Source organism: Tursiops truncatus, chromosome 20 (genome assembly GCF_011762595.2).
Source record: "Tursiops truncatus isolate mTurTru1 chromosome 20, mTurTru1.mat.Y, whole genome shotgun sequence".
Lineage (NCBI taxonomy): Eukaryota > Metazoa > Chordata > Mammalia > Artiodactyla > Delphinidae > Tursiops > Tursiops truncatus.
The window spans coordinates 6758547-6786485 of NC_047053.1; the positions used below are offsets into that span (position 1 = coordinate 6758547).

At 46.1% G+C, this 27939-nt stretch overlaps 1 long non-coding RNA gene across 1 annotated transcript; it reads right to left on the bottom strand.

The window, feature by feature from the left end:
- LOC141277293 (uncharacterized) lies at nucleotides 1-27876 on the bottom strand. The gene is made up of 4 exons (XR_012328405.1): nucleotides 27767-27876; nucleotides 27469-27610; nucleotides 19751-19896; nucleotides 1-3249 (listed from the first exon to the last, which is right to left on the bottom strand). It is a non-coding gene; the product is annotated as an uncharacterized lncRNA (long non-coding RNA).
- Between the last annotated feature and the right edge of the window lie 63 nt (nucleotides 27877-27939).

Here is a 27939-nt window from a genome sequence, read left to right on the forward strand (position 1 = left end):
AGTACGCGGGCCTCTCACTGTGTGGCCTCTCCCGTTGCAGAGCACAGGCTCCAGACGCGCAGGCTCAGCGGCCATGGCTCACGGGCCCAGCCGCTCCGCGGCATGTAGGATCTTCCCGGACCGGGGCACGAACTCGCGTCCCCTGCGTCGGCAGGCGGACTCCCAACCACTGCGCCACCAGGGAAGCCCATCAAATTTTATTTAATTCTAATTAACGTAAATGTAAATAGCCACGTGTGGTTAGTGGTCCTGCATTGACAATGCAGTTCAAGATGAAGTTGTACACAATTCTTTGTACTGAACTTTTGGAAATCTGGTTTCCTAAATTTTGGGGGCAACTTTATTTGCTACTGCAAACCCCCAAATGACAGGATCACGTTGGTGCAAGGTTTCTGACACTTCCCCACCAGCCGCCAATTCCTCCTGATGCATCCTCAGAACCAAATTTAGAATAGCATTTACAGTAATGTTTACACCAGGAAATTTTGAGCGCAGACTGAATATCTGATACTATTAAAGAATTACTAAAATTTCATACTGAAATATTTACAGATAAAATGATGTGACATCTGCAATTTGCTTTAGATAATGGAGTGGGGAGTGGATGGAGGAAACAAGGTGGGTTGATAATTGAGGTTTGTTGTTTTTTTTTGCTTTTGATTTGTTAATTGTTGGAGCTGGGTGATGGGTTCACGGGCATCCCTTAGATTAGCCTCCTTACTTATTTTTTTGGAAAACTTTAATAAGAGTTTTTAACAAAATGGGGAAGTGCTTATATTATAATACCCAGTGGAAGGAAGAAAAGCAAGCTATAAGATGATAAATATACAATCAAACGGGGAATTTATATCAACGGAAGAAATACACAGCATAGTGTAGGGGTTAGGATCCAGACGGCTGAGTTCAGATTCTATGATACCCGCTTGGCTCAGGGGAGTTTTTTAGTTTTGCTAAACCTCAATCTCCTCATCTACAAAATGAGGACCGTACAAGCATGGACCTCTTAAAATTGTTGCGGAGGGCTTCCCTGGTGGCGCAGTAGTTGAGAGCTTGAGAGCCCGCCTGCCGATGCAGGGGACGCGGGTTCGTGCCCTGGTCTGGGAAGATCCCACATGCCGCGGAGCGGCTGGGCCCATGAGCCATGGCCGCTGAGCCTGCGCATCCGGAGCCTGTGCTCCGCCACGGGAGAGGCCACACAGTGAGAGGCCCGCGTAACTCAAAAAAAAAAAAAAGAAAAGAAAAGAAAAGAAAAAACAAAATTGTTGCGGAGATTAAATGAGCCTATTTATGAAATACTCAGCCAGCATCTGACACACGAGTCCCATCACTTAACACCTGGAAATAGATTTATAAGTGCTTGCTGTTGGACCACCATATTATCCAATTTTTCATAAAAGGGACGTCTTCCTTTTATATTCAAGGGGGAAAGTTTTTTTTTTTTAATAAAAGAACATCTTCTATTACTACTCCTGTGTTCTGAGAAACTGTTAGCAAATAATTATATCAAATATTAGCAATAAAGCTAATAAGTTATCAGATGGTCTAAACTTTAGCTAAAGGAGAATTCCAGTTTATGTCTGAATAAGTGGAATTCCCCATGAAAACCCTGTTTTGTGGCCTTTGTGATATGTGTTAGGAAAGCACGTTCTGGAATTTTCCTCTGGTCTGGGTAGGGGGAGGTGAAGTAGGGCCTTGTTCTGTGGTTCTCCTCATCCTGACCCAAAAGCCCTCCTCCCTGACGGACAGACCTTCTTTGCTGATGACGCTACATAATTTTCCCTTTCTATTAGATTTGCCTTTTTTGAGCAATATATATCCTTCCATTGTTCCTTTCTATTTAGGAATCCCCTCCAAGCAAAAGTGATGTTTATGAAATTATATTTCTCTTCTTTGGGTACCATGAAAATCTTGCCTTATCCATTCCCTGTACTCTTTGCATTAGGAGATAGACATACAGGGCCATAAATAAAGTTCTGGCCCAGCTGTCTTTATTTTTGCTCAAGAATAATGGTACTGTCTCTATTACTGTGTTTCTGTCTATATCACAAATGTTATTCTCCATTTTCTCCTATCAGTGGTAGCAAGTCCACAGAAACTACACTAAACCGGGAGGCAGGGCTGGGGGGCTGGGGGAGAGAATATTGGTTCACATAACTGAGAAGTCCAAGGGGTAGGGCTAGCCGCAAACATGGTTAAATCCAGGAACTCTAATGTTTTCAGGAATTTCTCTCCATCATTAGACTCGGCTTTCCGCTATGTTGACTCCCTTCTCAGATTCATTCAGACAAGGTAGCATTCAGCAGCTCCAGGCTTATAATGTACCATCTCTAAGCGAGAAAGAAAGCATACCTCATTACCAATCATTTGAGCAAAGTCCTGGCGACCACTCTCACTGATCCAGATCCGGTCATGTAGCCAAGTTCTGAAACAGCCTTTGAGATTGTGATTGACTTTTTCTGGAGCCAAAGGTTGGGATCAACCCTCTTTAGCCACATGAACTGTGAGTTGAGGATGGATGGTTTCCCTTCAAAGATAAAGAAGCTGTTAAGAGAAGATTGCAAACGGCTGCTGAGCAGACAAAAACAGCAGCTGTCCCCTCCACATCCCATGACCATCTTTTTAAATGCCCTTTGATACCATTTGGAAATTTCCTGCCAAACACATTCTTCCCTGTCTTTGTGACACTCTCTGTCCTTTGCCAGGAGCCTCCTATTCCAGTATCTTGGGTTCTTGCCTAGGAAATGAAACCCTCGTCAACACCATCAACATCCCCAGCTGTTCACTCCCAGTATCCTCTCCTTTTTCTTCCAAAGTCAGAGCCATCAGCTGGATGAAAAAATGGAATACCGCCTGTATACTCAAAACCTTCCAAGTCCTTCTGAGAACTTTAAAACTTCCAGAGACGTATTCCAGATTTCTTTTTATTGCACCATTTATCTGCACATGAATCACAAGAAGTGGGCCAGGGCTGGAGATGCTGAGCAAATATCCCATCACATCTTGTATCTGTGCTCCATCCAGGGAAAATCCTGTATCTTGTTTCTCCAAGCATGCCACATCTGGTCTCAGAAGGGAGTCACCTTGTTCTGGGAATGCACAAGTTTTTCGTTTTTTGTTGTTGTTGTTTTTTCCCACCCAGCTGTGGCTGCTTCTATACGTATAGAAGGATAGTACCTGGCACGGTGCTGAGGACACACTAGATGTTCAATGATGCACGTCCTGTTTCCACTCTTGCCTTTTCCAAGTGCCCTTTTAAAAAAAAAAAAAAAATGCTGAAGATGGGATTGGGACGGGAATACCGGGGACTTTATCTGTAATATATTTTTCAAGCTAGGTGGTTGGGTATGTGAGTGCTCATTGTATTGGGTTGGCCAAAAAGTGCCTTTGGTTTTTAAGTAAAAATAAAAGACAAATTTTTCATTTTCACCAAGAACTTTATTGAACGACATATTCACCATTTTGTTCCACGACCTCCTGCCATTTTTCAGGCAACTTTGTAATTCCATCTTCCCAAAACTTTTAATCTTTTGAGCAAAGAACTTTTCCAGGTGCCTTTTACAGTCTTCCAGGGAATTTGACATTTTTTCCATTAAGAGAATTTTGTAAAGACCGAAATAAATGGAAATCCGAAGGCGCAATGTCTGGTGAATACGGCAGATGAATCAGAACTGCCTGGCTAAGTTGTAACAGTTTTCGCCTGGTCATCAAAGAAACACGCGGTCTTGAGTTATCCTGATGGAAGATTATGCGTCTTCTGTTGGCTAATTCTGGACTTTTTTCATCGAGTGCTGCTTTCATTTGGTCTAACTGGGAGCAGTACTTGTTGGAATAAATCATTTGGTTTTCTGGAAGGAGCTCATGATAGAGGACTCCCTTCCAATCCCACCACATACACAATATCACCTTCTTTGGATGAAGACTGGCCTTTGGTGTGGTTCGTGGTGGTTCATTTTGCTTGCCCCACGATCTCTTCCATCCCACTTTACTGTACAGTATCCACTTTTCATTGCCTGTCACAGTTTGTTTTAGAAACAGAACATTTTCATTAGTTTAAGTAGAGAATCGCATGTGGAAATGTGGTCAAGAAGGTTTTTTTCGCTTAACTTATGCAGAACCATAACATCAAAGTGATTAACATAACCGACCTGGTGCAAATGATTTTCAACACTTGATTTGGATATTCTGAGTATGTTGGCTATCTCCCGAGTGGTATAATATTGATTGTCCTCAATTAATGTCTCCATTTGATCGCTATCAACTTCAACTGGTCTACCCAACCATGGAATATTGTCCAGCGAGAAATCTCCAGCACGAAATTTTGTAAACACTTTTTTTTTAAACAAATTTATTTATTTTATTTATTTACTTTTGGCTGCGTTGGGTCTTCGTTGCTGCGCGCGGGCTTCCTCTAGTTGCAGCGAGCGGGGGGTTACTCTTTGTTGCAGTGCGCAGGCTTCTCATTGCGGTGGCTTCTCTTGTTGCGGAGCACGGGTTCTAGACACACGGGTCTCAGTAGTTGTGGTGTGTGGGCTCTAGAGCGCAGGCTCAGTAGTTGAGGCGCACGGGCTTAGTTGCTCCGTAGCATGTGGGATCTTCCTGGGCCAGGGCTCAAACCCGTGTCCCCTGCATCGACAGATGGATTCTTAACAACTGTGCCACCAGGCAAGTCCCTGCAAACCACTTTTGACACGTTCGATCAGTCACAGCACCTTCCCCATACACTGCACAAATCTTTTTTTGCATTTCAGTTGCATTTTTTACCTTTCTTGAAATAATAAAGCATAATATGCTGAAAACGTTGCTTTTTTTCTTTCATCTCCAATATTAAATGGCTACACAAAACTTCACCAATTTTTATGTCTTTTTTTAAATGCACACTGATATGACAGCTGTCACATACAATCTAACAAAATTGTTTTGAATGAAGTTAAAGACAATGAAGTACTGCTAGAGCCATCTTAATGGAGCAAACTGAACGAACCTTTTGGCCAGCCCAATACTATTGGCTGGTCTTCTGAAATACTTCATAAATTAAAAAATTTGCAGGTTCCAGCTCAAGCTGACAGAACAAAAAGCTAACCTGATCATGTGACTCCCTGATTGGTTCCCCACAGCCCAGAGGATGACATCCAAGGCAAGGGCCGCCCGGCACACAAGGTCCAAGATGTGGCCCAGTCTTCCTTCCTCCCACCTGTGATGGACTGAATGTTTGTGCCCCTGCCCCCATTCATATGTTGAAGCTCTAACTCCCAATGAGGTGGGGCCTTTAGGAAGTGATTAGGGTTAGAGGAGGTCATGAGGGTGGAAATTATGAAATTAGTGATGAAATTACTAATGAAATTAGTGTCCTTAATGAGAAGAGGAGGAGAGACCAGAGCTTCGTCTCCCCACCAAGTGAAAACACAACGAGAAGGCGGCCTTCTGTAAGCCAGGAAGAGAGTTCTCACCAGGAACTGAAGCTACAGGCTCCTTGATCGTAGACTTCCCTGACTCCAGCATTGTGAGAAATGAGTGTCTGTTGTTTAAGCCACGCAGTCTGAGGTGTTTGATTACAGCCACCACTTCAGGATCTTGAAGTACCACGTCCTCTCTTGACTGGGTGCTTTGGCGTCTGTCTCCCTTTTCCCACATGCCTAGCTCCTGTGGACTTACTGTACTTGGTAGAGTAGGCTAACAAAGACCCCAGAATGCAGCGGCTTAAAGAATATAAGTTTCTTTTTGTTCAGGTAGCAGTTCTGAGATGAGCAGTCCAGGTGAGTGGGAAGCTCTACTCCCTGTGGTCATTCAGAAACCCAGGTTCCTTCCAGTCTCCACTCTGCCAACCCCCAGGTCCTCAGGTCATCTGCATGCTGGAAGCTGGGTCACCACCACATGTGGATTCCATGTGGTAAAGGAGGAAGAGAGGCTGGAGAAGGAACCCTGAGATATTTTGCAGTCCAGACCCAGAAGTGGGCCACATCATTTCCACTCATGCTATTGGTGATAACACAGTCATGTGACCACAACTAACTGCCGGGGTTGCTGGGAAATGTAGTCCTTAGTTAAGCAGCCATGTGCCTGCCTGTAGTTCTCTGAGGATAGAGTCATGAATGTCAACAAACAATTGAAGTTCAGACCTTGATTCCTCTGAAGAACCTTCTCTACCTGCTGACTTCTCTGTCTAGGTGAGATGTCCCTCTTGCAAACAGTGTGCTCCATAGCAGCTCTCTCAGTAGTTTCTTACCTCTCAGCTTTTCCCATCTCTCTGCCCCCAGCTGGAGTATGAACACATTGGCTGTGGCTCTGTATCCTCAATGCCTGGCACTTGCTAGACAGTGAATACATTTTGAGTAAAAGTATGGAGGACAGGATACTTCATTTGCAGGGCCCATTACAAAATGAAAATGTGGAGTTTCCTGTTCCAGAAGGATTAATAATTTGAAGGAAGAAAGCATCAAGCCAAACATGGGGTCCTCCTGAATGCAGGTCCCTGTGCACCTGCACAGGTCCCATGCCCATGAAACCAGCCCTGAAAGTCTGAATAAATAAATGAATTGAGTTGAATAGCCTGGATCATCCTCCATAAGAAAAGCCACATATCTGTTGTATACTATACAATGAGCGGAGAAGAATCAAATCACGCTTGTGAATATCAGGAAGTCAACCTTTGCTGTCGAAACTGACTAGAGGTCATCTCAATGGTGAGGGCATATTCCTTGTCATTGGGAGGGTGGGGACACAGCAGCTGGGGGGCTGCCAGCTCCCTAACAATCCAGATGCAGAGCCCCTTGCGTTCTTTTCATCTCCTTTCAGCAAGTCATCGCAGCAGCAGTAGTCATCGTGGTAATTTTCAGAGATTCCTGGGGTTGGGGAGACCTTAGAAGTCATTGCCAAGCAGTTCTCCAGCATCTGCTCAAACACCTCCAGCAACAGGGAACTTCATACCTCCCCAGGCAGCTCCTTCTGTTTTTGACGGCTCTGCGGATGGAGCTCTTCCTACAGGGGAGCCAAAACCTCCGTGCTCGTGACTTCCACGCACTGGCTCAGAGCCACACAGAGGAAGTGTAATATGGCTCCCATGCCCTTCAGGTGTTTAAAGGGCTCTGACGTTCACCTGAAAGCAGGGGTTGCCAACGAGCAGCACAGAGATGGGATATGGGCCGCAGATGTATTGTGTTTGGCCCAGGCGAAGTTAAATATTTGTTTTGGTTAATTGCCAACACTGAAAAATCTGGAGGGCTCATAAAATGGAGAATCCAGGCCTGTAAAACTTGGAAGCTCTGGCAATACCGAGCTCACGATCCCTCAGTCCTACTTGCCCCTAAGGATGCTGAAGAACAGATACTGGGTAGGCAACTGCCACTCTCCACCATGGCCTGTTGCTTTGGCTACTTGATATCTGTGCATACGCAGTTGACTTACCTTCAGAGTCCTTATATTGATGGGTATGCTAAGGTGCCCAGCCTCCCTACCCCAGGAGTCAACAGTGAGATGAAAACCCAAGTTTTTAAATTGGTTTCAGGTGTAGTTATTTAAAGAGCCTTTTTTGCCTTTTTTTTTCCTTCCTGCTCAGAATGCAGAGGTGTTGGCTGGTGTTCCAGCAACTACCCTGTGACCATGAGGTAATCTTGAGGATGGAGGCCACATGTAGGAATGTTGAAACAAACAGATAGCAGGATCTTGGTTCAATAACGATTACAGAACTGCCATATCAGCTGTACCTACTTCTGAACTTCTTTTACCGAAAATAAATAAGTAAAAAAACCCAAACATATCTTGCTGAAGCCACTCTTATTTTAAGTAGTTGTTATTAGCAGCTAAACACAGTTCCTACCTGGTATATGATTTGTCATTGTCTTTTTTTTTTAATTAATTTTTTATTGTGGAAAACTCTCAATATATACCAACAAAGACTAATATCCACATGCAAAAGAATTAATTGGGGGCTTCCCTGGTGGCGCAGTGGTTGAGAGTCCGCCTGCCGATGCAGGGGACACGGGTTTGTGCCCCGGTCCGGGAAGATCCCACATGCCATGGAGCGGCTGGGCCTGTGAGCCATGGCCACTGAGCCTGCGCGTCCGGAGCCTATGCTCCGCAACGGGAGAGGCCACAACAGTGAGATGCCCGCGTACCACACACACACACAAAAGAATTAATTGGGCCCCCCTATGTAACATCATATCTAAAAATTAACCCAAAATAGATCATACACCTAAACTTAAGGCTAAAACTATAAAACTCTTAGGAGAAAACATAAAGTAAATCTTTATGAAGTTGGCTCAGGCAATGATTTCCTAGATATCACACAAAAAGCGTAAGCAATAGAAGAAAAAATAAATTGGAATTCATCAAAATTAAAAACTTTTGTGCTTCAAACAACACCCTCAAGAAAGTGGAAAGGCAACCCACAGAATGAGGGGAAATATTTGCAAATTCTTTTCCTGATAAGGGACTTGCCCTCAGAATATATAAAGAACTATTACAATTCAATTAAAAATATTTTTAAAAACACAATTTTAAAATGTGCAAAGCATGTGAATAGACATTTTCCCCAAAGAAGATATACAAATGACTAATAAGCACACGAAAAGATGCTCAACACCATTAGCCATCAGGGAAATGCAAATCAAAACCACAATAAGATACCACTTCACACCCACTAGGATGGCTAGAATCAAAAATAACAAGTGCTGGCAAGGATGTGGAGAAATTGGAACACTTGTGCATCGCTGGTGGGAAAGTAAAATGGTGCAGCTGCTGTGGAAAACAGTCTGGCAGTCCCTCAAGAAGTTAAACATAGAATTACCATATGATCCAGCAATTCTACTCCTAGGTATATATCCAAAAGAATTGACAGCAGAAACTTAGATATTTTTATACCAATATTCAAAGCAGCATTATTCACAATAGCCAAATGGTGAAAATAACCCAAGTGCCCATCAACAGATGAATGGGTAAACAAAATGTGATGTATACATACAATGGGATATTATTCAACAATTAAAAAATGAAGTACAGATACATGCTGCAAACGGATGAATCTAGAAAAACCTCATGTGAAGTGAAAGAAGCCAATCATGAAAGACCACATACTGTATGATTCCATTTATATACAATGTCTAGGATAGGCAAATCTATGGAGACAAAATGAAGATTACAGGTTTCCAGGAGCTGGGAAGAAGAGGAAACGGGAGTGACAGTTAATGGTATGTGATTTCTTTGGGAGTTGATAAAAATGTTCTAAACTTAGACTGTGGTGATGATTACTCAACTCTGTAAACATACTAAAAATCATTGGATTGTACACTTAAAATGGGTGGTTTTATGGTATGTGAATTATAATGTAAGTTATAGCTGACTCTTGTTAACTGCATGGCCTTCAGCAACATACTGGATCTTTCTGGATCTCTGATGCTTCGTCTGTGAAATGGGAATAATAACCCATCATTTATGTGAGTTGAAAGGATGGCACGAAGATAATTTATAAGGCACCTCGCTCAATGTCTGACATGGAATAGCCACTCAACAGCTGTAGTTCTCACCATGCCTGCCACATTTGTAAATACGAAATTGTGTTAGACCTTCGAGAGGCATCTTCTCAACCATAAAAGATTCAGCTCTTTTTGTTATTGTTGCTTTGATTTTAAGGAATGAACTCATTTTCCTTTCTAAGCGTACTACTTTTATATAATAATGATAATAACAATAATGAACATTTATTGAGTGCTTGCCCTGCAGCAGATACTGTACTAAGGGTTTTTAGTATCTCACTTCATCTTCTCAGCCTCATTGTGAGTTAGGTATTATCTTAGAGAGGAGAAAACTCAGGTTGAAGTCAATATACTCCCCCCAGGGACTTCCCTGGTAGAGCAGTGGTTAAGAATCCGCCTGCCAATGCAGGGGACATGGGTTCGATCCCTGGTCCGGGAAGATCCCACATGCCGTGGAGCAACTAGGCCCGTGCACCAAAACTACCGAGCCTGCATGCCACAACTACTGAAGCCTGTGCACCTAGAGCCCGTGCTCTGCCACAAGAGAAGCCACCGCAATGAGAAGCCTGCGCACCGCCACGAAGAGTAGCCCCTTCTCGCCGCAACTAGAGAAAGCCCGCACGCAGCAATTAAGACCCAACACAGCCAAAAATAAATACATAAAATAAAATAAATAAATTTATAAAAAAGAAAAATTTACTCTCCCAAGGTCCCACAACAAGCAACAGCTGGGCTAGGATGCAAGGCCCACCAGGTTAGTTCCAGAGCCTTTCCTGTGCTGCTTCCCTGTCTGCTCTGAGCCCTGCCTCTAGCTGCCCAATTCCTCTCCTTCCTAAAGAGCATCACTGCTCCCTGGACCCACCAAGGTCTGGGGGCATCTTCATCAGGCAGATGGCGTGTAAGAAGCTTCCCGGCTGAGGTAGCCATCACCAAGTTTTACACATTTCCTGCTGCCCTGCGTCATCTCTGCTGCCTGGGCTGCTTGGGGCCAGGGGAATCCTTCCCAACTTGACCCAACACCTCGATTGGAATTCTGATTCCTGCAGATGCCTGATTCCGGTTCACTCCTCTGGTACTGGCCCGTGGCTTTGCCCTAATAACAGGTCCCGAACTGCTTGCCTGGAATGTTGACCCTCCGCCCTCCCTAGACCACCCACGGCCTGACTTTTGTGACCTGTTTGTTGCCTGATTTCAGCTTGACCGCTGCAGTGGGCAGCTTCTGAAATGGCTCCCAAAGTTTCTGCCTCCTGGGACCCACCCAGTGCCTCCTAAGGAAAAGAGCACTGCAAACGTGATGCTCCTGAGATACAAAGGACTGATTCCTGCTCCGCTCACACGCACTCTCTCTCCTGCTTGCCCTCTCCGCCTCTCTCCCTTTGTCTCCCTCCCCCTCTTCCTCTCCCGCCCCCCTCCACCCACCCACTGTCTCCCATGTTATAAGCTGCCCTACGGAAAGGCCCTTATGGCAGGGAACTGAGGGGGGCTTCCAGACAGTAGCCGCTGAGGAACTGAGGTCCTTAGTCCAGTAGGCTGGAAAGAACTGAAGCCTGCCAGTGATCATTCACTAGGGAGCCTGGGTGCAGATCCTTCCCCAGTTGAGCCTGAGATGACTTTGGCCTTGGCCAACATCTTGGCTGAAGCCTGTGGGACACCCTGAGCCGGGTGACCCAGCTAAGCCTCACCGGATTCCCAACCCAAAGAAACCAAAAGGTCATGTGTGTCTTGAGTGGCTTCATTTCAGAGTAATTGTCACGGAGCAACAGATTACCAGCCCAACGACTGGCTACTGTCTTCCTGGGTGTGCCCTTCATCCGCACCTTAACATTCCAGCAGCAGATTAAAGGGCTCTACTACACACCCCTCAGAAAAGACTGAAGGGCTTTACACAAGATACACTGGAGCGTAGCCAAGGACCACCCTATGGCCAATCAGTGGGAAATGGGCTTTTTCTTTTAGGGGTGATTCTGCCAATGAGGGATCAAAAATTGGTTCTCGGGAGGTGGAATAATCTTACCTTTTGTATGTGTAAAGCACAGATATGTGTACAATACATAAGCAGACATACAATATATCTGCAGTATTAAAATTTCATGGGGTGGGGGAGGGGTGGTAATGGTAAAAAGGTTGAGAAAACACTGCTTCGGGATGACAAATCTGGCTGCCCTCTGCAGGCTGGGGTGCTGTAGGGAAGAACAAGCACGAGAAAGCGGGACAGAGATTAGGAAAGCCCTAGTAAGAAGCTTCTAGAAGCCTGTTTGGGACCTGCCCCTCCTGCGGGCACTTCTGGCACCCTGCACTTCCCCGTCCCGGAATTTAGCACACTGTTTTCATTTCCTTTTCACTGGTCAATGAATCTGTAGAGGGCATGGGCTGAGCCAGCCCAGGCCTGGCACAAAATAGGAGGTCAAAGAAAGACCTCTGTCCACAGCTGGTAGTGCCCTGGGCTGTCTCTCCCCAGGCTCAGGGGGCTCCGCGTCAGCACCAGCGGCCCTGCTGCTTTCCAGCCCCCGACGCTGGCCGGCCCTGCTGTGCTCTGCTCTGCCCTGGAATGCTGGGCTGGCTTTTATCTCCAGAACAGCTTGGGAAAGAGCTCTCCTCCTCACTGTCCTGCTCCCCGGCCTGGGATCACGCAGGGTTAGAGATGCTTCTTTACGTTTACAGAAGACCTTCTCCCTCAGGGAAGATCCAGGTGCTGTACCCAGAACCTCAGGCTCCGCGGCTGGGTCCTGCTCCTCAGGCCAGGCTCTCACCCTCTCCCCAGGGCCCCGTGGTCTGTGCTAGGCTCTTCCTTCCAAGCCCAGGTCACAGGACCTTCCTGAGCACAGCTAAAGCCCAGGTGTCCCCCAGCTTGCTGTCCCCATCCCTGGAGACGATCTCTCAGCCCCCAGGTAAAGGGATGAGTGCAAATCCATCCCAGGATGAGTCGGGGTCGCTGACCTCACTGACCCGGTGAACCTAACCATGAGGTCCCCACCCCCCAGTGACCGCCACAATTCAAACATGTAAATTCTGGACAATTTCAAAGATCTCATTGCTTTATGGTAATGCTTCAGGAACGTGATCACTTCTAAGATAGATAAATAGGTAATCCAACAACCACATGACAACTCAAACCCACTGGACCTTGAGGTGAGATCAGGAAAAGCAAGATGTTAGAGGTGAGCTGAGCATCCACCTTGGTCCCGTCGTGAAGACTCAATCTGCTCTGACTCAGATCAACGTCTTGGCCCAACACTCATGTGTTGCGTAGCCTTGGGGAAGTTTATTAACTTCTCTGTGCCTCAGTCTCCACATTTATAAAACAAGAATAATAGCAGTTCCTCCTCATAGGGCTGTTGAGAGGATGGAATGAAGTGATGCATGTATCACTTTGAATGATGCCTAGTATACAGTAAGTACTCCATAAATGCTACCTCCATTTAATGGGTCCCCTCATAGTAAGCACGCTCACGTATGTTACAGTGAAAGGCCCAGAATGTGTGTTTCCTACCCCAAAGTTATGTTTCTCTCCTTTTGTCCTTGCTGGTAGAAGTGGCTTCCCATGTTAGCTTTTGGAAATGCGGACATTCATTTCCCCAGATTCCCTCCCAGCAAGAGATAGCCATGGGCCAGTTCTAGGCAATGAGATGAAAAGGGAAATCTATGGGAGGTGTTTAAGAAATGTTTCCTCCTTGATAAGAGAGGTGTCTGAATAGATTCCTCTCCTCTCATGCTTTGGATGTTCTGGTGTGAAGATGTGATGCTTGGCACTGAAGCAGCCATCTTGTCACCATGAGGGGAGAGTCACATGGAGAGCAGAGACTTGGACTCAATGCCTGACATCATTGATCCTACCGTAGAACCACCTACCTCCTGCCTTATCTTTGACTAAAACAATTCAAAACCTTTCATTTTAAAGCTGTTATGTCTCACTTTCTGTTATTTACAACCAAAAGTTTCTTACCTGTCTTAAAAGTAGCTTAAGTAGTATCATAAGCTAAGGAATCCTTACAATGTAACTCAATTCTGTGACAGAAGTATTGTTCATGTTTCATAGGTGAAGAAGCTAAAAGCAATGTTGCAGGAGTTTTGAAGATAAATTACCTAACTTAATCCTCATAAAAACTCTGTGAGGCAGGCTTCCCTGGTAGGGCAGTGGTTAAGAATCAGCCTGCCAATGCAGGGGACATGGGTTCGAGCCCTGGTCCGGGAAGATCCCACATGCCATGGAGCAACTAAGCCCGTGCGCCACAACTACCGAGCCTCCGCCCTAGAGCCCGTGAGCCACAACTACTGAGCCTGTGTGCCACAACTACTGAAGCCCACGCGCCTAGAGCCCATGCACCACAACGAAGAGTAGCCCCTGCTCGCTGCAACTAGAGAAAGCCGGCGCACGGCAGCGAAGACCCAATGCAGCCAAAAATAAATTAATTAATTAAATTTTAAAAAGTATTAAAAAAAAAACTGTGAGGCAAGTCTTATCTCTATTGACATCTTCACAAGTTCAGAAGGTTAAAAAATGCCAATTTCATGCAACTAGTAAATGGAAGAGTCAAGACTTAAACCCAGGTCTCTCAAATGTAAATACAACATTCTTCCCAACGTTCCTTGGGGCTATTGCTCAGCACCCAAATCTTTTCGGATATTGTAGTCCACTGCCAGTGCTGAAGAAGTAAAAATTCAGTAACACTGGGACTTCCCTGGTGGTCCAGTGGTTAAAACTCCACGCTCCCAGTGCAGGGGACCCCCCGTTCGATCCCTGGTCAGGGAACTAGATCCCACATGCTGCAACTAAGAGTTCGCATGCTGCAACTAAAGATCCCACAACTAAGACCCGGCGCAGCCAAATAAATAAATAAATATTTTTAAAAAAAATTCAGTAACCCTAATTCAGGTCATGTCAACCTGAACATAATTATGTTCATTGCTTAGAAAGTGCATTTGCTAACTAAATATTAGCCATAATAAAAAAGAACGGTGGCCACAGCTGGATGAAATTCACAGTCCTAAGACCCACATGCCAATGTATATTTCTGTCTTTAGGCTCTTGGTGAATTTATATTCCCAATCCGCACTTCAATTGGTAATTGTCCAGCGTCTGTTCTTTTTAAATCTTTATTATTTTTTATTCTCTCCCAGATGTTGAGTTGAGCGGCAGTGATTTCAGGATTTCAGTGAGAGGTCCAGCTGCCGGGTTTGGGGAGTGTCCATGTTTTGTTTCTTTTCAGTCCTTCAACTTGAATTTATGATGAGGTTTTGATGAATAGTACCCTTCTCTCGGCCCTGCCCTCTTTGCATGTGTCTGAGTCTGCGATATCGTTGGTCTAATTATGCGGATGTGTCTCTTGTTGGAAAATTTATGTGATGACTGTTGCCAAGAACTAGGAACCAGAACCAGGGACTTGTGGTCTAAACATCCCTGATTCCACTCTTGGCAGTATATCCAAAGTGAAGTTGGGGAGACCAGGTAGCTTGTTAACTTAGGGCTTTAGCAGGTTGCGAGTTTGAGAAAGTGTCAGTCCTGCAGAGAACTGCAAACCTATGATAAGAATCAAGGATTTGGAAGGTCAGTCAAGATAGGAGCAAATATAGGAGCAAGATAGGTGCAAATATAGGAGTAAGATAGGTAGAGGGAGAGAAAATGTGGGGTGCGAGGGTGGCTATATTTACTATATTTACATAGATAGGGCTTTATAGTTTGGGCCTTGGTCATCCAGACTGCTGGCACTGTCTAATAAACTTGGCTAAGTTCACTTACCTCTTGGCTTTTTTCCAACTCGATTTTAAGTTCCTTGAAGTCAAGAGCTATTCTAGTGATCTCCTGCTGTATAACAGACCACTCCAATATTCAGCGGCTTAAAATAAAGATAGTCATTTCTATGAGTCAGGAATTCAGGAAGTTCTCGGCTGCGTGGTTCTGGCCTTGGTCTCATGCCATTGCAATCAGACAGTGGCCAGAGCAGCTGGGGGCTGGCTGGGCCTCTCTCTTCAACTAGTCTCAGGGCCTCTCCATCTATGGGACGTTGGCCTTCCTCACAGCATGGCGGCCTCAGGACAGCTGTGCTGCTTATAGCTGAAAACTTCAGAAGTTTCAGAGTTTTCCACACGGGTGGCAGCTGTATTGCTTGTTACGACCTTTCTGCTCTCTCCAGAAGATCCCTCATTATCAGGACTCAATGAGAGAAGTCACTTTAACAAAATTCACTGTCCCGTTGGCCACACTGGGGGCTGGCATTTGCCTGTGTCTTCTAAATGTTGGGGGTACAGACTGGTATTCTTCTGGGTCCTGGTGAGTGACCCCCTGGGGCTGTACCAACATGGGCTACCTGTGAAGTCTTGGGGGGAGGGTAACCCTCCAGTCCAGTGGATAGTGGCTCAGGCCACAGCTGATGGGGCTGCAACCAGGGACCCTCTGCCTGGGTGGGAACAGAGGTCAGGAGATACGGGGGCGGGGAGATGCTTTTGTATGTACTCGGGAGGTTTTCTCTTCCGTACCAACCACTTCCAATCTCCTTGACTAACACCATCCTAGTCACCTCCACCTGAATGATAACAGCAGCCCCCTAACGGGACCTTCTTCCCCTGTTCCTGTGCCCTACAGCCCACACAGCAGGCAGAACGACCTAGTCGAAAGTAACATCAGCCTCCCCGGAACGCTTTTGTGACTCCCAGTCTACCGGAGTGAAAGCCTTTGGCCTTTAAGTCAGGGGTCCCCAAGCCGGCACCGGTCCGTGGCCTGTTAGGAAGCAGGGCGCCCAGCAGGGGGCGAGCGAGCGAAGCTTCATCTGCACTTACAGCCGCTCCCCGTCACTCGAACGACCGCCTGAGCTCCCCCTCCTGTCAGCATTATGGGGAGTTGTACAATTATTTCGTTATATATTACAATGTAATGATCATAGAAATAAACCGCACAATAAATGTAATGCGGTTGAATCATCCCGAAGCCATTCCCCTCACCTTCTGTGGAAGAATTGTCTTCCACGAAACCGGTTCCTGGTGGCAAAAAGGTTGGGGACCGCTGCTTTAAGTGGCCTATAAGCCCTGCTTGGTCTGACCTCCCCTGTCTCTATATATGCATCATAATTGGCTTTGTTAAGGGCTCATTCTCTCTCCCCTCCCCCACCAGACCGTAAACTCCGAGAGGGCAGGGATTTTTGCTTGTTTTGTAAACTGTCTTCGCCACTGTCGCCAGGCAGACGCCCAAGCTCAGTGCTGCCAGAGCTTCTGATTTTTCAAGAGAAATGACATACCTGGATTTTTATGTCAAATCTGATGTTTAAGTATTGGCATGTAATAAAATGTTTCAACAACACTGTGCTGGCCAAGTAAATTAGAGCCCTGGATCTCTAATTTATGGTCTCTGGCCTTGTGTAGCGAGGCAGTGGCCAGGTTGGGAAAACATGCTCAGAAAGGACAAGGCACTGAGAAGGTGGGATGGAGAAGGGGTTGGTGGGGATGACAAACAGCCTCAAGAGGCCCCTGGTTGACATGCTCGGAGATGGCCACTAGGGGGGGCTCCCCACTACCTCCCCTCAGATCACACCTGGCTGGTCTCCACCGCCACAGAGGAAACTGTTGATGGAACCCTAACCAGAAAACACTGGCTGGAGGTCCCCAAAGGGAGGCGCAACTGGTGTAACAAGCAAAGTGTTCCATGGCTCTGGGGTCCATGTGGCCAGGTCTGTTCTGTCCTCTGTTGGGACTTCTCTCGGGCCCTCCCTGTACTGGAATTTTTCTGGCTCTTCTTGTTGGATTCCTGCCTCTCCAACCCTAGGTGCCCAGATGCACCTGGACAGTGTCCACCTGCAAAACCAGTCAGGGGCAGGGTGAGGCCGGGTAGGGAAGGGACAGGAAGGTCCCAGTTGGGATTGGCCACAAGCTTCAGTGAACACACTGGGGGGACTCAATGGCCGCTTCATGAACTGACATCAGGGGGCAGGCCGCTTGTCAGGACTCAGGAACCTGGCTCAGGACTCAGGAACCTGGCCCAATGTCCTTCTGTCTCGTAATTACCAACAACTTCACAAGGGACACGGTATCTCCACTTTTGTGGACAAGGACAAGTGACCAGTGAAGTGACAAACCCAAGACCGCACAGCTGTGAGTGGTGGGATTTGATTCAAACCTGGGGCTGCCGGATGCCAGAGCCCAGGTTCTGTCCACCCCACAGCTCTGCCCAGGAGGAAGGCATGAGAGACTCATAAAAGACTCAGACTCCTAGGACTGGAGGGAATTTTAAAGTCTCTGACCTCATCACCCCACTGGACTTGGGATTTTTTTTTAATATTCTAAGTCAGAAAATAAATTTATTTTATTTAAATGCTGTTTGTTATAAACATGATAGTTTGGAGAACATTTATCCAAAAAAATAATAAGGCAAATTCTATATGCTTCCAGTGGTGTTGGGAAAGTTGGACAGCCGCATGTAAATCATTGAAGTTAGAACACACCCTCACACCATATAAAAAAAAAACTCAAAATGGCTTAAAGATTTCAATATAAGACATGACACCATAAAACTCCTAGATGAGAACATAGGCAAAACATTCTCTGACATAAATCATACCAATGTTTTCTTAAGTCAGTCTCCCAAAGCAATAGAAATAAAAGCAAAAATAAACAAATGGTACCTAATTAAACTTGCAAGCTTTTGTACAGCAAAAGGAAACAATAAACAGAATGAAAAGACAACCTACAGACCGGGAGAAAGTATTTGCAAATGATGTGACCAACAAAGGCTTAATTTCCAGAATATACAAACAGCTCCTACAATTCAATAACAACAACAAAAAACAAAACCCAACTGAAAAATGGGCAGAAGACCTAAATAGAAATTTCTCCAAAGAAGTCATACAGATGGCCAATGGGCACATGGAAAGATGCTCAACATCACTAATTATTAGAGAAATGTAAATCAAAACTACAATGAGGTACCACCTCACACCATTCAGAATGCCATCATTAAAAAGTCTACAAATAACAAATGCTGGAGAGGGTGTGGAGAAAAGGGAACCCTCCTACACTGTTGGTGGGAATGTAAGTTGGGGCAGCCACTACGGAAAACATATGGAGGTTCCTTAAAAAACTAAAAATAGAGTTACCATATGATCCAGCAATCCCACTCCTGGGCATGTATCTGGACAAAACTATAATTCAAAAAGATACATGCACCCCTATGTTCATAGCAGCACTATTCACAACGGCCACGACATGGAAGCAACCTAAATGCCCATCGACAGATGCATGGATAAAGAAGATGTGGTACATACATACAATGGAATACTACTCAGCCATAAAAAAGAATGGAATCATGCCATTTGCAGCAACATGGATAGACTTAGAAATTATCGTACTAAGTGAAGTAAGTCAGAAAGAGAAAGACAAATACCATATGATATCACTTATATGTGGAATCTAAAATATTACACAAATAAACCTATCTATGCAACTGAAACAGACTCACAGACATAGGGAACAGATTGTGGTTGCCAAGGGGGAGTGCATGGGGGAGGGATGGATTGGGAGTTGGGGATTAGCTGATGCAAACTACTATATATAGAATGAATAGCACAAGGAACTATATTCAATGTCCTGTGATAAACCATAATGGAAAAGAATATGAAAAAGAATGTATAGGGACTTCCCTGGTGGTCCAGTGGTTAAGACAACACACTTCCAATGCAGGGGGCATGGGTTCGATCCCTGGTCAGGGAACAAAGATCCCACATGCAGCTAGGCCAAAAAAAAAAAAAAGGTAGTATATATATGCATAGCTGAATCACTTTGCTGTGCAGCGGAAATTAACACAACAGTGTAAATCAACTATACTTCAGGTAAAAAAAAAAATTCTATATGCTTCCTGCATAATTTATAATGAGATCAATCCCCATTAATTATATGTAAATATGTATATAAGGTTCAAGCTTCTTTTTTAAAATTTTATTGTTTGAGGCCTATCTTTATTGCTTCTAACTATTGGTCACTAGTGAAAGGTCCTGTGAATAAATCCAGCAAGATGTCCCTCCCCACGTGTCTCTAACCAGCTGGGATCAGAACTTTGTCTCCCTGTAAGCTAGGACCCCAGCCTCTGTACCACTTCATCCTCTTTGCCTGAGGAGGTCTGCTCTGTGTTTGACCAAAGCCCTCAGGGCCCTCCTATCTTCCTGAACAGCATGTCTTTCATTTAAAAGGACCCTGTGTAGGGAAAAGACCCCACCCTGGGATTTGAATCAGGATCGCTGGGAGCCCCAGGAGCTGAGCAGGAAAACGCGGGGTGTCCAGCGCCAGCATCTCTCACTCACCTGGTAAGCCCCAAGAAGGTCAAGGTCAAAGAAAGGTCATCAGGGGAGTTCCCTGGTGGCCTAGTGGTTAGGATTCCGGGCTTTCACTGCCATGGCCAGGGTTCAATCCCTGGTAGGGGAACTGAGATCCCATAAGCCGTGGGGCGCTGCCAGAAAAAAAGAAAAAAAGAAAGAAAGGTCATCTTCAGGCCTCTCACCTTTGGGGGTTTAGAACAAGCTTCTTCCCTGGCAAGGTTCTCAGTCTTTGCTCTGAGGAAGAGCTAATGCCTAACACTGGTCTGGCTTCCTTCTCGCCAGCTGCAGACCGTCAGGCCTCTGCCCCGGAGCTCCCTGGCTCCTCTGGTCAGCTCTTGTCTGCTTGGCCAAAGGAGACGTCACTTGCTGGTGTCACTGGAGTCAGAGCAGTTACAGGCCCGCGCAGATGCAGATGCCCGGAGGGCGGCGGGGGCATGTGAGTGGGGAGCAGGCCGGATGGGATCAAAGCTGATGGAGACAGAGACTGTCCCTCCCACTTGCCTCGCTTGCACACTTTCACTCAACTTGCTGAATTACGGGAGTTCAGTTGATAAACCCTCCTTCCAGAAAGGCTCCCAAGAGCAAGCTCTCGCTGTGAACGCACTAATCAGATCTCGCGAGAAGCTGTTCCCACACCTTTCCCTTAAACGCCATCATCCCGTGTCGAATTTACTGATTACGCAATAAGAAGATGTCTTCGTTAATTTCACAAGCCAAGCCCGTTAGCCTGCTTCTAGAGCTCATGCTTCCTTGTGAAATCATGAATAGTATCAGTTCCCGTTAATAAATGGACCGCATAAGGAAAATCAAGAATAATTACTGTGTTATTAACATTCGGTGATTAACATTTCAAAAGCAATTTAAATAAATACAGTGCAAGTCTGAGAGGGGGCCCCAAGGTAGGGATCTGTATGGAGCAAAACCACACTCATTGGAACCTGGGAAATTTTAAAGTCCTATTTTTCAGGGTAGCTGTTGCCGAGGTGTGCACCAGGGAATCTGTCCAAGAATCACAGGCTGTGGGGAATGAATGGGTCCAGGGTTGCCCCCACAAGTGTCTCTTCTCCAAAGGCAACAGGAGCCTGGAGACTGTCCTTCCCCCTGTACATCCCTCTCCTCCAGTGTCCTTAGTGAGAGGGAGATGGGAACAGAGGGCAACATCCATTGCAGCAGGTGCAGACCCGCAGGTGGGTGTATGAATTCTGCAGGCAGGAAGCCTCATTTCTTAACTTGCTCTGTTCCAAATTCCTGTGCCACTGTGATAGGCTTAATAATAGCCCCCTTCCCCCCAAAGATATCCACACCCTGATCCCTGGTGCTTGTGAATATGTTGCCTTGTTTGGGGGGGGAAAAAAAAGAAGACTTTTTGTTTGTTTTTTGTTTGGCTGAGCCTCGTGGCTTGTGAGATCTTCATTCCCTGACCAGGGGTCAAGTCTCCGCAGTGAAAGCACTGAGTCCTAACCACTGGACGGCCAGGGAATTCCCAAAAGGCTTTGTAGATGTGATGAAATTCAAGATATTTTTTAAATTGAAGTAGAGTTGATTTACAATGTTGTGTTCGTTTCTGGTGTACAGTAAAGTGATTCAGTTATACATGTACATAGATTCTTTTCCATTATGTTTTATTATAGGATATTGAATCGAGTTCCCTGTGCTATACGGCAGGACCTTGTTGTTTATCCTAAATTCAGGATCTTGAGATGGGGAGATTATCCTGGATTATCCAGGTGGGCCCTAAACGCCATCACATGCATCCTTATAAAAGGAGGGGCAGAGGGAGCATTTGCTACACACAGAAGAGGAAGAGGCAATGTGACCAGAGGGGCAGAGATTGGAGTGATGTGGCCAAAAGCCAGGGAATGTCCACAGCCACCAGAGATGGTGGGAGAGGCAAGGAACAGATTCTCCCCTACAGCCTTTGGAGGCCGTGAAACTGGACCAGGCCAGGGAGACTGATTTCAAACTTCTGGCCTCCACTACTGTGAGAGAAAAAAATGTATGTTCTTGTAAGCCACCGAGCTTGTAGTAGTTTGTTACAGCAGCCATGGGAAATGAATAGAGTCACCTTCATGACTTTTGCCAAGTCTGCACACCAATAGTGTAATTGTTTACTAACATTTGTCTTCAAATAAATTCTGAGCTAATAATATAGCTTTCTACTTTCACCTCGTGCTAGAAAAAAATTTCATGAAATCCTAAGTTTGATACTCATAAAATTTTCAGTTTAACATCATTTTAAATGCTCATCCCATGCCCCCTACAATTATCTGTTAAATCACCAGACCACCAGTAGAAGTGCCTCTCACTTATGAAACACTGACCCAGTTCTGCACAGCTTAGGGAGGATTCACGGTGCAGCTGGGCTTTCAAAACTGCTCCGTTAAATTCAAATTTCACTTGAAAATAATCAGAAAAAAGAAAGAATCAGCCCCTTTAAAAATAGAAGCCATTTCTCCAGCAAATTTTCGCAGAGTCAGGTTTTAAAATGCAGAATTTAGCAGAATCTTAAATCATCCTTGGTAGAGTTACTAACATATAGATAAGGACCCTTAAAGGAGAGAGCCATAGAGTGTGCCAGCAGGAGGCTGGATCTGATGGCAGCATCTAGCTACCAGGAATCTTGTTTCTCCAGCTCGAACCGGAATTGCCGGTCTCCATGTGTTGCTCTCTCTTCTCTGCCTCGGGACAGAGGGATACGTAGTGAACCAGGAATTGCTGCGCAAGGGAAGGGGCAAGGATTTTTAACGCTGAGGGATGGTAAGGTGGTAGAATTGATAAGGTCCCCAACTGGAGAAGAATATGTCGATTATGGAAGTTTCCCATGGCTCAAGCAGGGGAACAGACAGAGCAGGACAATTTCATCACCAAAGTTGGAACTGCCCACATGGGCGTATCTGGGGAGGTCTCCAACTCCAGAAAGAGAGTCGGGCTCATCTAGCTCATGCCTGGGAGTAGATATGGATGGAGAAGCAGTGGGTACTGACAGTTAAATTCTAAACCGGGCCAGTCCTGGATTTGCACCTATATTTCCCCAGTTTTTTTAAAGCATTGTTTCATCACAAGTTGTCATGGCGAGGAGGAAGCAATTCAAATGTGTTTGATGGAAAAGCTGATAAGTGGATAGATTCTCTCTTTCAGTTTATATGCTACTGTTGGGAAAAGTAATCTGAAAATAAAATTCTCCTTTTTAATTCTAAAAGGTCTGTAGTTTAGATCACAAGCCTATCATCCAGGGTTCCACCAGCCAAGCCTAAGGGAAGTCAAGGCCTCTGACCTCACCTAAGGGAGCAGTCACATGTTTCCTCCTTTACGGCCATATCTCAGCACTAATCTGGCCCATCTTCTGATCATTAGCATCACCCTAAGGCTCCAGGAGGAACACTCTCCTTCCTGATTCAGTCAAATGCTGCCTTGGAGCTATGGAAGACCACTGTGATTTTTACCTTCCCGGCATTATCCCTCCTTTTTCTGGCACCAGCATCCAGCACCTCCTCTTGGGAAGACTTCTTTGAAATTGCTGGATGGAGCTGAGCCTGCCCCCTTAGTTTCTAGGGGTGGCCATATATTACAGATTAAGCCAACCAGTGAGTCCCATCTCCTTGCCCCCAGCGAATGTTCAAGGGAGGGGTCAAAGAGAGTCAGGGTCAGAAGTTTTATTTCAAATACTTGGAGAATCTCCATACCTAGGCTGAACCTGAGAGTCAGTAAGACTGGAGATGCTGGCTGCCATGATGAGAATAAAGAATAAAGTTGACAGAGTTACATCAAATCAAAAGAAAGCAGAGTTAAGATACAGAGAGGTCAGGACGCTGTTTGAGACCCTGGATCCAGCCGTGCCTGAAGCTTCATATCCCTGCATCCTTCATTTATAGAAATCAATACCATACATTCTTCTTTTTTTTTGTTGTTGTTGTTGTTGGATTTTCTGTTATTTACAATTAAAAGTGTCCTGATAAATTGAGACTGGGGCACAAGCTATACCTTTGTAGGAATAGTGCATGTACCTCTCCTAGAGAGGCACATTGCAAAAAGGCATACCTGCCTGCTCAGGCTGGGGCATGGCCAGCCCATCAGGGTTCAGCCTGGATTGCAATCCCCACTTGTCCCGTATGCCTGGGGTCCTTGTGCAGGGATTAAGTTGCACAATATACTCGATAGTCCCATGACTCAGAAAGGATTTTCTCCTTGTTGTAGCCAGCCTCCAAGAGGGCCTCCGGTGAGGCTCCCCTCCTGGTATTCACGCCCTTGTATAATCCCTCCCAGCCCCACGTAGGGCTGTGTAACCAATAAGATAGTGTAGAAATAAGATGAATAACTTCTGAAGCTAGGTCACAAATATTACTGCGGCTCTCTCTTACTGGCTCTTGGATCACTCTCTCTGGGGGAAGCCAGCTGCCACGTCATGAAGACACTCAAGCAGCCCTTTGGAGAGGCTCCATGTGTTGAGAATGGAGGCCTCCTGCCAACGGCCACCACCCGCTCGTCAACCACATGAGTGAGTCATCTTGGAAGTTAGTCCTCCAGCCTCAGTCAGGCCTTCAGATGATGCAGCCCCTGCTAGTAGCTTTTTTTTTTTTTGCCACACCACACAGCTTGTGGGATGTTAGCTCCCCGAGCAGGGATTGAACTTAGGTCCACGGCAGTGAAAGCCCAAGTCTTAACCACTGGACCGTCAGGGAATTTCCCCTGCTAGTATCTTGACTGCAGCCTCATGAGCGACCCCAAGCTAGAAGCACCCAGCTCAGCTGCTTCCGAATTCCTGACCCACAGAAACTGTGAGGTAATAGATATTTATCATTGTTTTTTGGGTTTTTTTGGATTTTTTTTATGGTACACGGGCCTCTCACTGTTGTGGCCTCTCCCGTTGTGGAGCACAGGCTCCAGACGCGCAGGCTCAGCGGTCATGGCTCACGGGCCCAACCACTCCGCGGCATGTGGGATCTTCCCGGACCAGGGCACGAACCCGCATCCCCTGCATCGGCAGGCGGACTCCCAACCACTGCGCCACCAGGGAAGCCCCTATCATTGTTTTAAGATGCTACGTTTTGCAGGAATTGGTCCAGAACAATAGGTAACTAGTGCACACTTCCTTATCAGTCTTCTCTTCTCCAATCCATCTCTTCTTCCTGGCTAAATTCCCTGGTTTCTTCACCAGGTTACCCACCACTGCTCCATGCAGCCCTTCAGTCTCATCCTCTTTCTTCAGCTGCGGTTTTCTCTCTACGGATCCCCCTTCGATGCAGCCCCCATGCCCCCGCTCCTCGCCCTCCATCCATCTCTGCCCTCCTCCACCTGAAGAAATGGCTCTTTCTGCTTCCTACATCCCCACTCGTTTTCCTCTTGACAAACATCCTGGCAGCAGTTATGGTTGACAACCCTTGCTCTAAGAAAGTAGATGTGTTCATATATCCCAAGAGACCAGGAAACCTGGGGTTTTGTTTTGAGGCTGCTGTCCCCTCCCTCATTGCCCCATCTTCCCAAAGCACAGAGGGCAAAAAATCTCCCACATCCCCTTCCTGTGGAGAAGTCCAGGCAGCCTGAAAAGCCCTGTGAATTCTAATTTTTCACAGGGCTTTTACAGTGGCAGAAGGGGCTAGGGAGCAGTATGCCATGATCGCCATGGCAACACGCTCCCTGGCGGGTCCTGGGCTGCACTCCCAGGCAGGGGAAGCAGCTCCCAAACGTGTCTGTCACTGTGGGCATCAGAAGGCGAGCTGCCCGGGGAAATAGAAGGGGCGGAGGCAGCAAGGCTTAGCGGGTATCCCATCTCAAGAGGCATAGAGCCAGGTGACAAAGCCAGCGAGTGCAGCACTAGGTGAACAGGTAAGCTTGACCCAGGCCCTAACCGGAGCCCCACGTAGCCAGGTCTCTGTCCTCCCTGCGCTGTCTTCACTCCCTGACGATATGGTCAGTGCTGGGATGCAGGTGACTCCTGCATCTGCAAATAAAGGTCAGCAAAGCCCATCATTCACTGTGCCAGTGGTTCCCAAACTTAGCCGCCCATTGGCATCCCCTGGAGATCTTTACAAAATGCTGATGCCCGGTTCCCAGATACTGGCTTAAAGGGTATGGAGTGCAGCCTGGCCATCAGGATAGTTTAGATCTCCAGGTGAATCTAATATACAGCAAAGGGTGGGAAGCCTTGCACTAAGCCCAGGGTCTCAGCCAGGTCTGTGCATGCGAACCACCAGGGAACTTAAGCATGCACACACCCCAGACCTCAATGATGAAAGTCTCCATAGTTAATCCCAGGTATTGGAATTTGTCACAAGTTCCCAGTGATTCCAGAGAACTGTTGGCATTTCATATCATGAATCCAGCATAACATCAGGCACAACTTTGTAGAGTGGAGGGTCAACAAGGAATGTGGGAGGAACGGGATGGATTGGAGACTTCCGTGGGCCTCACATTGCCTCTTGGGGGTAGGTCTGGCTGGGGGATGTGGCACTGCAACTGTGAAGTTAAGATTGCTATTTGTATAGACCAAAGATGATCTGGCATTGTTGTTTCTGTGTAGTTCAATCTAATACCAACTCACTAGGAGACAACTGCTTCCAGAGGCTTGGAATCAAAACTGTCCCTTTTTTCAAACCCTCCTACACTGTTGGTGGGAATGTAAATTGGTATAGCTACTATGGAAAACAGTGTGGACGTTCCTCAAGAAACTAAAAAGAGTTACCATATGATCCAGCAATCCCACTTCTGGGTGTATACTCGGAAAAGACAAAAACTCTAATTTGAAAAGATACATGCACCACAATATTCACAGCAGCACTATTGACAGTAGCCAAGACATGGAAGCAACCATTCATCAACGGATGAATGGATAAGAAGATGTGGTACACATATGCAATGGAATACTACTCAGCCACAAAAAGAATGAAATAGTGCCATTTTGCAGCAACATGGATGGACCTAGAGATTATCATACTAAGTGAAGTAAGTTAAACAGAAAAAGACAAATACCATATGATATCACTTATCTGTGGAATCTAAAAAGATAATGCCAGTGAACTTATTTACAAAACAGAAACAGACTCTCAGACATAGAAAACAAACTTATGGTTACCAAAGGGGAAAGGGGAGAGGGAGGGAATAATCAGGAACATGGGATTAACAGATACACACTACTGGAGCTTCCCTGGTGGCGCAGTGGTTGAGAGTCTGCCTGCCGATGCAGGGGACGCGGGTTCGTGCCCCAGTCCGGGAAGATCCCACATGCCACGGAGCGGCTGGGCCCGTGAGCCATGGCCGCTGAGCCTGCGCATCCGGAGCCTGTGCTCCGCAACGGGAGAGGCCACAGCAGTGAGAGGCCCGCGTACCACAGAAAAAAAAAAAACAGATACACACTACTATATAAAACATAAACAACAAAGATTTACCGTATAGCACAGGGAACTATATTCGATATCTTCTAATAACCTATAATGGAAAAAGAATCTGAAAATTTGAATCACCTGAAACATTGTAAATCAACTATACTTCAGTTTAAGGAAAAACCCTGTCCCTTTTACTTGCAAACACTTGAAATAACTTGAGATAGTTTAAGCACTGTGGATGAAGGTTGCCATAGATTGAACGTGCCCTCCCAAAATTCATATGTTGAAACCTACCCCTAGTGTGATGGTGTTAGGAGGTGGGGCCTTTGGGAGGTGAGTAGGTCATGAGGATGGAGCCCTCATGAATGGGATTAATGCACTTACCAGAAAGACCCCACAGAGGTGCCTTGTCCCTTCTGCCCTGTGAGGACACAGTGAGAAGACAGCCGTCTATGAACAAAGAAGCGGGTCCCTCACCAGACACTGCATCTTCTGACGCCTTGATCTTGGACCTTGGCCTCCAGCACTGCGAGAAATACATTTCTGATTATAAGCCACCCAGTCTAGGGTATTCCGTTATAGCAGCCGAAATGGGCTAAGGTAAAGATCATTCCGGAAAGTAGTACACAGTGCCTTGACTTTGGAAGTGGAAGGGCTCAGGGTCATTGTCACTCTTACAAACCTTCATATTGGAGAGTGTTTTATAGTTCAGCAGCCACCTTTCAATGCATTTCCTACTTTGGTTTTTCCGACGGGACTGTAGGATAAGGCAGACGCCTTTTTTCCTGCGGGATAAGGCAGACACAGATGAGGAAACTGAGGCTCTGGCTAGAAGAGCAGAGCCTGGGCTACCAT